This window comes from Rhipicephalus microplus, chromosome 4, assembly GCF_043290135.1.
Source record: "Rhipicephalus microplus isolate Deutch F79 chromosome 4, USDA_Rmic, whole genome shotgun sequence".
Lineage (NCBI taxonomy): Eukaryota > Metazoa > Arthropoda > Arachnida > Ixodida > Ixodidae > Rhipicephalus > Rhipicephalus microplus.
This window is the reverse complement of record NC_134703.1, coordinates 141,028,275-141,040,981: the sequence shown is the minus strand read 5'-3', so window position 1 is coordinate 141,040,981 and position 12,707 is coordinate 141,028,275. Positions and strand designations below refer to the sequence as shown.

General features: G+C 41.9%; 1 long non-coding RNA gene across 1 annotated transcript; it reads right to left on the bottom strand.

The window, feature by feature from the left end:
• Positions 1-2,844: 2,844 nt before the first annotated feature.
• LOC142814628 (uncharacterized) lies at positions 2,845-9,980 on the bottom strand. Its single transcript, XR_012894995.1, has 2 exons — positions 9,585-9,980; positions 2,845-5,420 (listed from the first exon to the last, which is right to left on the bottom strand). It is a non-coding gene; the product is annotated as an uncharacterized LOC142814628 (long non-coding RNA).
• Between the last annotated feature and the right edge of the window lie 2,727 nt (positions 9,981-12,707).

The following is a 12,707-nucleotide window of genomic DNA, read 5'->3' as shown; positions in this document are numbered from 1 at the left end:
TTTCTCGTTTTTTTTTTTCCACTTTTTTTTTGCAGCACCCATTTGAAAAACTGGAGCTTATTGCAGAAGCCACAAACCACCCAAAGAGAATTTGGTGCCATGTGCCATCTACGATACTTATTTCTGCAGAGCATTTCTCAGAAACGCCAGCATGGCCAAACAGCGATTCAAAAGAGGTCTTTTTGAGTTTCCTTTCGCATTCCTTGTTTTGTCCGTTCTTAATTCTTTCTGCCTTTTCTAAGATGTTTCTAGAAAACACTAAAACTTCAACTGGAAGTTCGTTTGTTTATGGTGGTTCCAGCATTTCGCTTGAACTATGCTCCTTTTAGCATAACTAATAGTGTTGCTGTTGAGTTCCGGATTTCAGTGTACAATGCGTGTGACTGATTCTCTCATATGGCATAGTTTTTTATTGCAACTGATATCTGTAAATATGTGGTTAATAACAATTATGTGCAGTGTAAGCATCCTTTGTAATGTCTTAATGACACTCGGAGAATGGCGAAAATATAATAAATCAATTTCATTTGCAAGTTTCAATGTGCTGCACATAACAAATGTTTGTATGGAGTATAACTATCCCCGACATAGACAAAAGTATTTTAGTATATGTATTCTGGAATACTTTTTTGTCTTTTTGCAAACGTATCTCTGCAATATCCTGTCACATGAATTACAAATTTATCTCAGTATCTGTATTTTATGCTTCCAAACCACGCATTTCGATATCTGCATTCCAGAATACTTTTTCGGGCATCTCTGCCCAGCCCTGAGCACACATCCACATGGCCTACAACGAGCTGCCAAATTAGACGTCATTTTAGCATCTGATAGCATTAGCCCATGCTCTCTTAAGCACACGTTTATGTAATGCCCCATTTCACCTAAATATTCGCAGCTGCAAGACAGTGGAATCCCATAAACCACGCCAGTAGTGCAAGGAGCATATCTGTGGACATGACTGGAGACACATTTGTTCCCTTTTCCTGGCTGCTGACACAATGCTCTATCCACCAAAGTACACACATTATGCACTTTATTACGTGCTGAGAATGACATGTTTATGCAATAACGAGAACCAACATTTTTCAAACCATGTTCTATCCTGTGTATGTATAGGATAAATGCCTGCCTCTTTTTCTTGCTAATTTCCAGTGCACTAGAATCACAATGATAAAACTTCTCGATCTTTGAAATAAGTTTTTCCAACAAGGAGCAAATCACGTCACCCAGAAAGCCAGAATTTGCAAGGCGAGCAACTTGTGCATCAAATGCATGCGCCAAAAGGTGCTCGCGTAACTTCTGAAGAGCGGCACCCAGCACAGTTGATGCAATGGCTCCCTGTATGGTTTTGAGTGGCCAGAATTAAAATTTACAATTGGCTTTATGAATCTAGTTTGGTATTGCTATATATGTGATCTTTGATGAAAGCCTGTCTTAAATCAAGAAACTGTAGCTCATCAATTTTTTGAAACTCCAAAGTGAAATGCTGACATTTCGTTTTCCTTAACATCTTTCTTTATATTAGCAACCAGTAAAGAGCAATTGTTAATGTCCAGTAGAACTAAGAAGTCATGGACATATGAAACAGTGTGTGATGATAACCAATTCAAATGCTTTTGCAGCTGCCCGTCTACATACCCAAGAAAAATATAACTAATTACAGGTATATTCATGATTCAATGCAGATACCAGATTTTTGGACAAAATTATTTCCCTTCCAAGACACAACGGTAGAATTTAGGTGGCCTGCATGAGCTCTAAAAACGACGCAATAGAGATGCCACACTGGCACTGAAACAACAACTCATCATTATCTTCTCTCATGCACTGCTTTATACACTTCAAATCTACACATTGGGGCAAACAATAATATAAATCTTTTACGTCTATACCGAATGCATTACGGCACAAAGAAGGTTGTTCACTTAGTGATAAGATGATGGATTCTGAGTTAGAAATTCTTAGCGGATCACAAGTCTTCAAACGCTCCGAATTTCTTTGAATATACTCTGAAACATTTATTTACCAAGTGTCTTTTTCTGAAACAACAGCTCTTAGTGGCAATATGAATCTTCACTGAAATAAAAACGGATAGTTTTTGCGTTTTTGCTTTTTTCACACTTGCCGCTACATGTTCCTGATTGAGCGTTAGTAACAGGGCATAAACTTATTCGTTCAGTCACCCGCTTTGTGCATCAACACTTTTTTTTATTAATATATACCCTAAAGGCCCATTCAGGCATTACGCAGGGGGTTTTAGTTATACAATAAATTTGCAAATCAGAACATTGCCATTATAAAATTAAAGTGGTAAACAATGTAAAATACAGTTCCATAGACAAAGATGCAAATGGAAAAAAAAATTGTGGCATGAATGAAAACTCAATAAGAGAGACACAGCTATAGTGCAAAAAAAAATATATATACAGAAAATTGCCATGAAAAAACTTGCCCCCTATCTGCATATTTGACCAAAAATGTCGTCGAAAGACTATTGTATTTCGCCTGAAAAGAGTGAATAGAGAGAAATATTTATTTGATGTTTTGCACGAGAGAACTGGTGAATGGGATCCTGGAGGTGTTGCGTGAGACATGAGTGCCATCTGGCGGTAATTTCAGAAAACTAAAGGATGGCCTTTGTTATAGCGAGCACGCAGCACGCAGCATGCGTGCAATCTTGGAGGCCATACTTTGTAGATTTCAAGACAGGTAGCAGCACAGTATTGTCTTAGAAAAGCGTAGGAGACTCGCCTTTCCATGCGAAGCATCGCATTGTCAGCTGCAGTGCTTAGAATTACTTATTTATACCTTTTCTAGTATAAATAAACACAGTGCACAATATTGACGTGTTGATATTGTGCCTCAAATATGCTCAATATTTGCTTTTTATTGACAATCGTACAAGTATGAACGCAGAAACTTGAGCAATACTGGTGGATGCTGTGGATGTGGTCGTACTTGAGTCTTTTTGCTGACAGACAGACCAAAATTTTTGCGTTGGAATATCCCAAGCAAGACTACCATTTTAAGGAGAAAATATATTCACAATGAAAGAAGAGTAAAAATAAGCACATACATGCACTTACAAACTCACACAGATAGGTAAGTCATATGTGTAAGAAAATATTGAATTGGTTTACAAAGGCGGCATGATCAATGAATCAAGCGATGTCGCTCGGCAGTGTGTTCCAGTGATGTGTGCTTCGAAGTAATGTGAGTGTTGATACATAATTGTGTGTACCAAAAAAGGCTGTATTTTGAATTGGTTGTCAATATGTTTCAAAATATTATTAGGTGTGTTTGTGCAAGCTTTACGAAGGCAGATTTACTTCGATGAAATCTATGAAAATGCAACAACAGCAACGACAGTCTGCGTGTTTCAAGAAGGGGTAATGAAAGTGAGTGTGTAATATCTGTAGTGCTGCAGTTGCAAGAATACTACTTGGTGATAAATCCTGCTGCTTCATTTTGTATTGATTCTAGTTAATCGATGAGATATGATTGATGTAGGTTCCAGATGATGGATGCATATTCTATCTTTCAACGGACAAGTGTAGTGTACGCTAGCATTTTAGAGGTATAGTTCACCAAGTAAAGGTTTCTTTTAATAAATCCAAGTGCTTTTGACACCTCACTAGTTATGATATCGATGTGCTTACTTTAAGGCAGGTCAGAAGATAAATGAATTCCAAGATATTTAAATAGGGATACTTTTTCAATGGGGAGAGCTTGAATTTCATATTGACTCATTTCTGTTTTATGTGCTCTTGTAAACGTCATGGCTTTCGTTTTGGAAGTGTTAATTTGCCATGGTGACACAAAATGCGAGTTTATTAGGGTCCAACTATAATGACTCGTTAGCTTGGGTACTGTCAATTTTTCTATAAATGATGTAGTTGTATGTAAATAATTTGATAGTAGATGACAAACCATGTCCAATGTCGTTGATGTAAATGAGAAACAAAACTGGTCCCATGATTGATCCCTGGGGAACACCAGACTTTGCATGTGAAAGTGAAGATGCATGTCCATCCACATAAATTGATTGGCTGCAGTTGCTCAGAAAATGATTTATTCAGCTTTTTTCCGAACCAGTGGCTGCCTTATCATTATACGTAGAGCCATCTAGAGTTGAAAAGAAGCCTTCCTTGTCAGCAACCAAAACATGCAACTTAGCTTCCAGATGCGTCTCAGACAGCATGAACACCGTTGTAAGGAGTGACCAGGCTATGTACAACAAAGGCAAGCTGAAAAAGCCAGTAGGCTTTTTTTGTGAAGCTAAGTTGCGTGTCTTGGTTACCTTCATGCTACCTTCATTTACGTACTCTTCTATGAACATAATGATAAAAAATACTCATGGATTTAATAACACCATCTCAAGGAAATGAAATGAGAAGAGAGTGTGCTACTCTTGAAATATCTGCAATAAGTGCATAGCGGAGGACGTTTGCAGCTGCATCGCCAATAATAATAATAATAGCAATAATATTATACAAGGCAAAACATAGCCCAGCTAACCTCTTGTGATGGCAGTTCTAACATAAGCACCAAACTAAAAGGCCTTCAAGCCAAGCCGAATTTGTGGCCACGACAAATATGCACAAATTTACCGATGAGAGAAATGCTGTGCTTGGAAAGTCAGATATGATATGTGATATGTAGAAGAAACATACATCAAAATAGTGCATGTACCAACATGGAAGCTAAGGAATGCTTTAGTCAATGGGAAGAATAAGCTGCCGAGCGAACTTTCTGTAGTCTTCTTTACACTGTAGTCTGCCACGAGTGTGACAACATGTCAGTCTATGAGACCTGTGATTTCAATGAAAGAGTTAAACAACACAACAGTTCAAAATGAAGTCACCAAATCATGGGTAGCCTTGGATGCCCTCGCTGAACATGCGGAATATACAGGCTTTCAAACTGACTGGTCAAGCAACCGTGTTCTGGTCGAAGAAAACAAGCTTGCATCATGCCAGCACCTGGAATCCCTGCACATTCACACAGCTGCACATATACTCAACAAGATTTATGGAACGCTGACCATATACTTTTGGTGCTTACATCACGCACCTAGTCATACTTAAATACGATGTACCTTTCTTATGGCTGTCATTCAGAACAATATCAGGTGCCCAAACATCAGTAAACTTTGTGTTATTTTGGTCGGTGTATCCTTTTGTTTGTACACTAAGAAGAAACAGTTATGCATTGCCTTTTTTTAGGCCTCTTCTAGCTGTTCACTGTAGTTGCAGTCGAAGGAGTGACTTTTTGAGTATTGATCAAGAGTAATGCTTATTTTTGTGATGGTGGCACAGACTGCCGCCAGTTTCCATGAATTAGCCAGGTTTTACCAAAGTTTCTACAGTTTTCCAGCAAGGCCCCAATTCCCTGACTTTCCCAGGTTGGTAGACACCCTGCACAAACAAAGATAGATGGCAGTTAACTTGCGTCCTGTCCCCTGTCTTATGCAAGTGTCATTCTGCACTTTATTACCTTAGAAGTACTTGCTGCTAGGCAGGTTGGTATAACATTATTAGGGAAAATTCTAGACGATGCGAATGTGTGGTGCAGTGTAAATATTTTCTGTAGTTCAGCTGCGACCGATGCTTTTTTTCTGTGCTTTTTCATTTTTCCAGTGGTGCTTAGGCGTCTATAATTTTCCCCCTTAGCTTAATTAGCTCCCTGAAGCTATGCATCATCTTGCCCATTAACAACCATTGTTAAACTATTGTATGTGGCATTGTTGATGAAAAATGACCTTAGAGTATATGCTAAAGCTCCTGCAGGATCACCGGCTGAATGTGACAACCAGTTCACCATTTATAGGACCCGAAGTATTGACATTTTCAAAATATCTGTTCGCACAGTGCTTCATTGGAGTCATGCAAGCTTAAAATATGGTGCTCCCACAGAGAAATTTTTCTTCCTGTGCTGTGACCAACGGAAAAACTATGTAGACAATAATGAAAAGAGATCACAACTAGGCTTAGCTGTGTGATGTCTGCCTCAATAAAAATGTAATAAATTAATGCAAGTGTGCTTGTATCACCATGGTGTTGCCAGTTTATTACTACATTTGATATGAATCTCTGCTCGCTCCACCATGGTGTTCCTAAGGGCGTACACAGTCTTACCTCTGAGACAGCATTGCCAGAACTAATTTCACTGTCACAATCTTGAACAGGTGTGCAACAAGCATTCGCCAGTGCAGAGAACACAAGAGAAGTGGTCACTGCTTGCATGTCCAAGGTCGTATACACGCACACCGGACTATGATTTTGCAGTGTCTTACATTTTGAGTGGAGTATACATCGTGATGGCGGGAGCCATCTCTGTGGTCACCAGCTAGACTGTCACAATGTGCATATTGTTGCTTCAGACAACTGTTTAGGACAAAAAAAGGGCACCGTAGAAAAAAAATATTTTTAGGCTAATGTAAGAGCTTGTGGTGAGGAGACTCTCAAAAGGTATATGGTGTGTCATCTTGCAATAGAGAAGCAACATTTATACCTAGTTTATGTTAGTAGGAGTCTGCTAAACATTGGCCATACAAGCTTGTGGCTAGAGAAGGATGATGTCCAGAAGATGCCCTCCTGAAATGTTAACCTGCACCGTCCTCCCTTGCCCTTCTTGGTGCACTGGAATTTTTGCCCTATAGGTACTAATTCCTTTAGTGGGTACTCTTGAAGGGCTTCTGAATAAGCTCACTCTTACCACCTGCTTTACCCAAGGGCAAATCCTACTGTTGGAACTTGTTTGCTTGGCAGAAATTTTTAACAGGAAAAGAAGCTTCACTCGTTACACAAATAAAGCTACAGCATTGCAAGATTACTATGATGTTATGTACACAGACCTCCGACATACAACTCACTAAAATGTCACCAATTACCTCTATGGTGAGCATGATTATGCCTTAAGACAGCATGTAAGTTTCTTGATCCTATACTTTTTAATCAGTACATGAACCTTGAAAAAACAAGATCGTCACGTGCAGTGCATAAAACCAGTGCTTATGAAGTGCAATGATGCCATCGGAAGCATCAGCAAAAGTAAGTTCACCCTGCTGGAATGCAAATTGTGCGTGAAGCCTGTAAATGTACTGTTAACAAAGTCTTCTCGACAACTTCATTACTTCTACTTCTGCAATTTTCATAATCCTGTCTCTTCATACCTTGCTGTCAACCCAAAAATTATTGACCTATGAGGTGTTACTCATATGACCATGCTCATTTAACATACCTGCAAGCCTCAGAGCTAACATAATAAAATTGAAGACTTTAATAAATTAATGCTCTCTGCTACTCAGCCCTTCAAAAAAAATTTTTACCATCCCCTTCAAACCTGTTTTTTAAACACTGAACAGGCACAGTGACGTGACCCATGAAAGGCATATCCGGAGCTTGTGGTGCAACTAAAATCTTTTTGGAGCAGCATAAAAGCTGCCTGAAGCTTTTAAGCTAGAGCTGTTGCACCACATGTTACAGGGAACTAATTCATGAACATATGCATGCATGTTCACTTGGACTTCTGCTCAACATAAACGTAGGCTTTTTGCTTTTTTGCAGACATCCCCAATTTATATCAAGCTACCTAGCGCTTTCCGGGAATTCACATGGCATTTGTAAATGACTCTGGCTTTCAACGATAGTTTAGCTACAATATTGAATCACAGACTGGTAAGACTATTTATGCATTGTATTTACTTTCCAAAAAAAAAAAGTCTGATTATATTAATGCTTTTATGAGTACAACCTAATCGTTCAATCTGTGGAGAAGTGGTTGCTGTCATCGTTTATGTACAGAATTGTTAGGTCCCTGATTAAAGAGCACTTCATAAAAAAAGGGTTTTGTAACTGGTTCTTACTGCCAATTATTTATTATGGCTCGACAAAATTTAGAGTTATGGGGGAGTAAGTAGTTACACTTGGCAAACTGTTTGACATGTACAGTCGTCGAGGTCGAGAAGCCCAGCCGAGACATACCGGAATAGTGGAACACCATGCTTTCTAGGAGAAGTAAAAGTGATTGTACAGCATGCGGTACTGCTGATAAAATTTGCCCACTGTATGGACTTAAAACTTAACCACCTTGTATGAAATATTTTGAAAGTAAACTAACAAATAGGACCACAAATAAAAAAAAAATAAGTGGTCAGTTCTATATGCAGGTACTAAATTAGTGTATTTTAATACAGTAAAGCAAGACTGTTGTCCAAGCACAACTAGCTCATTATTACTTTTATCTGACAGTAACCACAACAGTTAGAAACTATTTGGCTGAAGTCACGTGGTAACTTTTGTAGTATAAGCGGGTTCAGATTGTTAAGAAAGTTGGTGCCCAGCAACGTTTTCAACTACATTGCACGTTCATGTCCACTGTGATAACATCTTCAAATCGCAGGGGTAACGTATGGATTTCAAGCGTATGCCATATACTTGCACCCTGAGAGAACACAACAACGAAGAGTGCACGCATGCTTGACACAAATAATGAAATTTATGAAAAAGATGTAGCAGGTTTCGTCTCTTGGTGCAGATCCCTGCAGGCACTTACCTAATTCCCACCCCATTTTGCCAACAAGCAGCCCATGTAAAACGTTCGAACATGCGCTATTATGTCGGGTTATAACCAGTTTCCTCTAACCACCTTGCACTTAGTTCTGGCACGACATACGTTTCAAAGATCTATTTCTTGCAAACTGTGTGAGTAATTGTAGACCATTCTTCAACAGTTATTTTTGTGCTTATTCGATAGGAAAACATGAGCTACAAATTTTCTAAGTTTCTAAAATATGAATGGTAATTGAATTGTGAATGGTAATCTACACCCAGCCTTAGCATATATTTCCTTTATAATCATTTTCAATTTGAGGCATGGCACAAATTTTGAAGCACGACTGAAGCCTCTCATATGCATGTTTCGTTTATTTGAAGGTGCCATTTAACAATCTTGAATTAATCCTGCAATGAACTAACATCTGAATGCCTTGCGAATTGCCTGCCACAAAATATATTTTACTAGGTAAATTGTTCTGTGCTTGTTACACAAGCTGAAGATGATGACGATACTGACTGCCGCATCGTCACTGATGAGGCAGAGGATAGCGCGTGTACAATTTAGGTGCACACACGAGGCCCAATGTCAGTGCTACATTTCCAATTTAAACACGAGCGCGCGCAATATGTATGCTTTACCGCAATACACAGCGTGCACTTCACCGCAAGGCACGACTGCCTTGCGGCACTGTTTAATTTTAAGAAGACGCTCAAGGTGGCAATTTTGAGCGAATATTTATAGTGCTCCCAGCATATCTTCAACTTTATTTCTTTTTTTCTTTGTATGCACCCACAAGAAAAGACATAGCTTAGAAAACCGATTGTCGTATTCGGCGACAACATACTTAAGCCACTTGGAAAATAACGTCGTGTGAACGCCTGGTAATAGTCCATCGCTTCGAACTTGTGCATTTCGTATCTGTCTCACGCAGTTACGCAAGAAGAAGCTTCAATGAAAGTTTTGGCGCAAGCATACACTTCACCGAAGCGACACATCGATCCTTACGCTACACACGCACTTACCAGACATACACGTACGGCATACATCCACAAATAGCATAACACACGGTGTTCATGATCGGGCAAGTCGTTACCACATTGCTTATAGACAGTATTACAGAACGAGACCACGTATTCATGCGCAGAGGCGGTTCTCGCGAATGCATGAGGCTCCCGGCCAAGCAAAGACCACGGATAAATAACCACCGCACGGTAAAGATCCTCACAAGCTAGTGAGGAACCTTAGACCTTTCGTTCCCACCACCTAAACGTCCCCCAAAAAATGTCCAACACGGCGATTTTGTCGCCGTCTATTCATACGTTTTCAGCCAAGTCAAGCCGGTTTTAAGCGGCTATTGGGTGAACCGAACCGTTTTGCCTCGAAAAGGTTCGTGCCACCCGGTGGCAGCAAACGCGGCCAATAAAAGCGCGAGGAGCAAGTAAAAAAACGAAAACGAAGAACGGCAATTGGCTGCGCGGGTCACGTGGTAGCAGGCGCGACCTCTTACTGGTCAAAGCTGCGCCGCGCACCTTGGCAACCTTGGAAGCGCGAGCGCATCTGCGGCCGCCGTGTCGAGAATCATCCGGCGTGCGCTTCGTTTTTTGCCAGTTTGCTGTTTTTGTGATAGTTCGCGTGCTTTTTTTACCAAGCTTTGTTTACATCGGTGGTTTCTTCTGAGTGCTTGCTCATACTGCGGTGCTATGTTGCCGCAAAAAAAGTTCCGGAGCGTCCACAAGTACGGCAAGCGTCGGAAAGCTTGGAACAAAGGGCAGACGACTGCGGCTGCCGTCCCAGTCGCAGTTCCGGACGGAGCATGCTCTTCAAGCGTCACGGAGCCTCTACTCAGACCCTTCGCTGATTGTTGTGAGGCCGAGAGTGTGGAAGGTGCCACATCGTCGTATGTCAGACCGCCGGATGCCGTCGACCGTGATGGACGCTCTCGCGAACCCGATTGCGGTGGCACCGCGTCGGCAGCCGTTGCAACTCCGGGCGTGCGCGCGTCGAACATTCTATCGCGAGTTTCGGCCCAGATTCCGAGCAGTGAAGAAATCGCGCAGCGGGCGCAGACAAGGCGGGATGTTTTGGATGCCGTAGCATCGAAGTCCGCTTCAAAGCGGAAGCTCGAGCTTCTGAACGAAGGCTGCGACGAAAATGACGGCGGTAAGGACTCCACATTCTTCATTGTAAATAAGAAGATGCTGAACGGTCTGCTTTCGTCAGTAAAGTGCAACAAGTGCGACGAAGGGTCGATACGCCTCGAGACTACGCACTGCCTTGGACTCGCGGCGAGGATGGAACTTTTTTGTGACAATTGTGGCAGAGTGAACAGTGCGTGGTCGTCCCCGAGGTGCTCCGGGCAACAAAAAACGAACCCCTTTGAGGTAAACGTGCGTGTTTTGAGGACTGTGCAGTCAGTTGGCAGAAAACAATCTGCCATAAATGACATTTTTTCTGCGATGGACATTTCGCATCGAGCACTGCACCACAAGTCCTACCAGAGACTGCAAAGGAAGTACAGCCACCCTGCCACCACATCAGCTGCCACCCGCATTGAAGCAGAAAGTGCACAGAAGGTGCATGACATTTACAAGGACCTAGGAGGAGTGCCAGGCAACATTGACGTCATTTACGACGGCACGTGGATGACGAGGGGGCACAGAAGTCATATTGGCGTGGGCTGTGTAATCGAGCTGTACACAGGCTTGGTCTTGGACCACTGTGTCCTGTCCAACTACTGCCAAGGCTGTGCTGTTGGCCCCAAGCCTGGTGACGACAACTATGAGGAGTGGCTTGAGAAACACAAGCCACAGTGCCAAAAGAACACCGATGCTAATGCAGGCCAAATGGAAGTAGAAGCAGCTAGGATCATGAAGTAGAAGCAGCTAGGATCATGTTTGAAAGATCGTTTACCAAGTACAAGCTTCGATAGATACATCAATGTGCTCTGCGACGGTGACAGCCGTACGTACCTTGCCCTCACGCAAGACAAGGTGTATGGCTACATGGTGATTAAGAAACAGGAGTGTGTGAACCATGTGAAAAAAAGAATGGGCACTTCCTTGCGCAACCTTCTTGATGAGCACAAATCCAAAGGCCGAGGACTGAGCATGGGTGGCAAAGGCCGGCTGACGCAGGGCCTGATAAAGAAGTTGACGAATTATTATGGCTGGGCCATTAAGAGCCACCCCAACGATGTTCCTGGCATGGAGAGGGCCATCATGGCCACTTATTACCATGTAACATCCACAGACCAGGATCCACACCACAACCTGTGCCCAAGTGGGACTGACTCCTGGTGCCCGCACAATCAGGCATTGGCCAAGGGAGAGCCGCTGCCGCCTCACAAACATAAACTGCCCCCTCACGTGCGAGTGGCACTGCTGCCAATCTACAAGCGCCTCTCGAACAAAGAGCTCCTTGAAAGGTGTGCGCAGGGAAAAACCCAGAACGCTGTGGAGAGTATGAACAGCCTCATTTGGTCACTCCAGTCCAAGAGCCAGTTCGCCTCCCTTCGAAGTGTGGAAAGTGCAGTTGCAGATGCAGTCTGCCGTTTCAATGGTGGATGCAAGAGTGCGCTGCAAGAGATCACTGCTCAACTGGGCTTCAATCCAGGAGACTGCTCTTTGCGGCGAGCAGCCGAAAAGGATGCCAAAAGGGTAAAGAGGGCTCAAAAGGCGCATTGTTCCACGACAAAGAAGCGCAAAACTGGGTTGCGCTCTACAGAGGCCAAGGCCACAGCATCTCAGGATTACTGCCCAGGAGGATTCTGAGTGTTTTAGGCATGTTGTGAACTTCCAAACAAGAGTGAACTTTCAAAGTCAGTTTTCTCAACTCTTGATTTTCGCCTATGTGCCTTCGCTAGAACATCCGTCATTTTCTAACAAAGACTGATAGAGTCGTTCCGTTTTTTGCACTAGGCTCAGGAGGCCTTTAGCAGTGCAATAAAGCTTTATCTCTCTTCTTACTCATCATTTAAAATTTTTAGAACACATTTTATAATTACTGCGATGTGTGCGCAAAACAACATTCATGTTTTGGAAATTTTATTTATGGTTACAAGAACTAGAAAAATCAACTAATAGCTTCTTTGCACAAGTTGATGCTTTGGGAACATAATAATATGAAAAAATAATTTCATTTAGCAA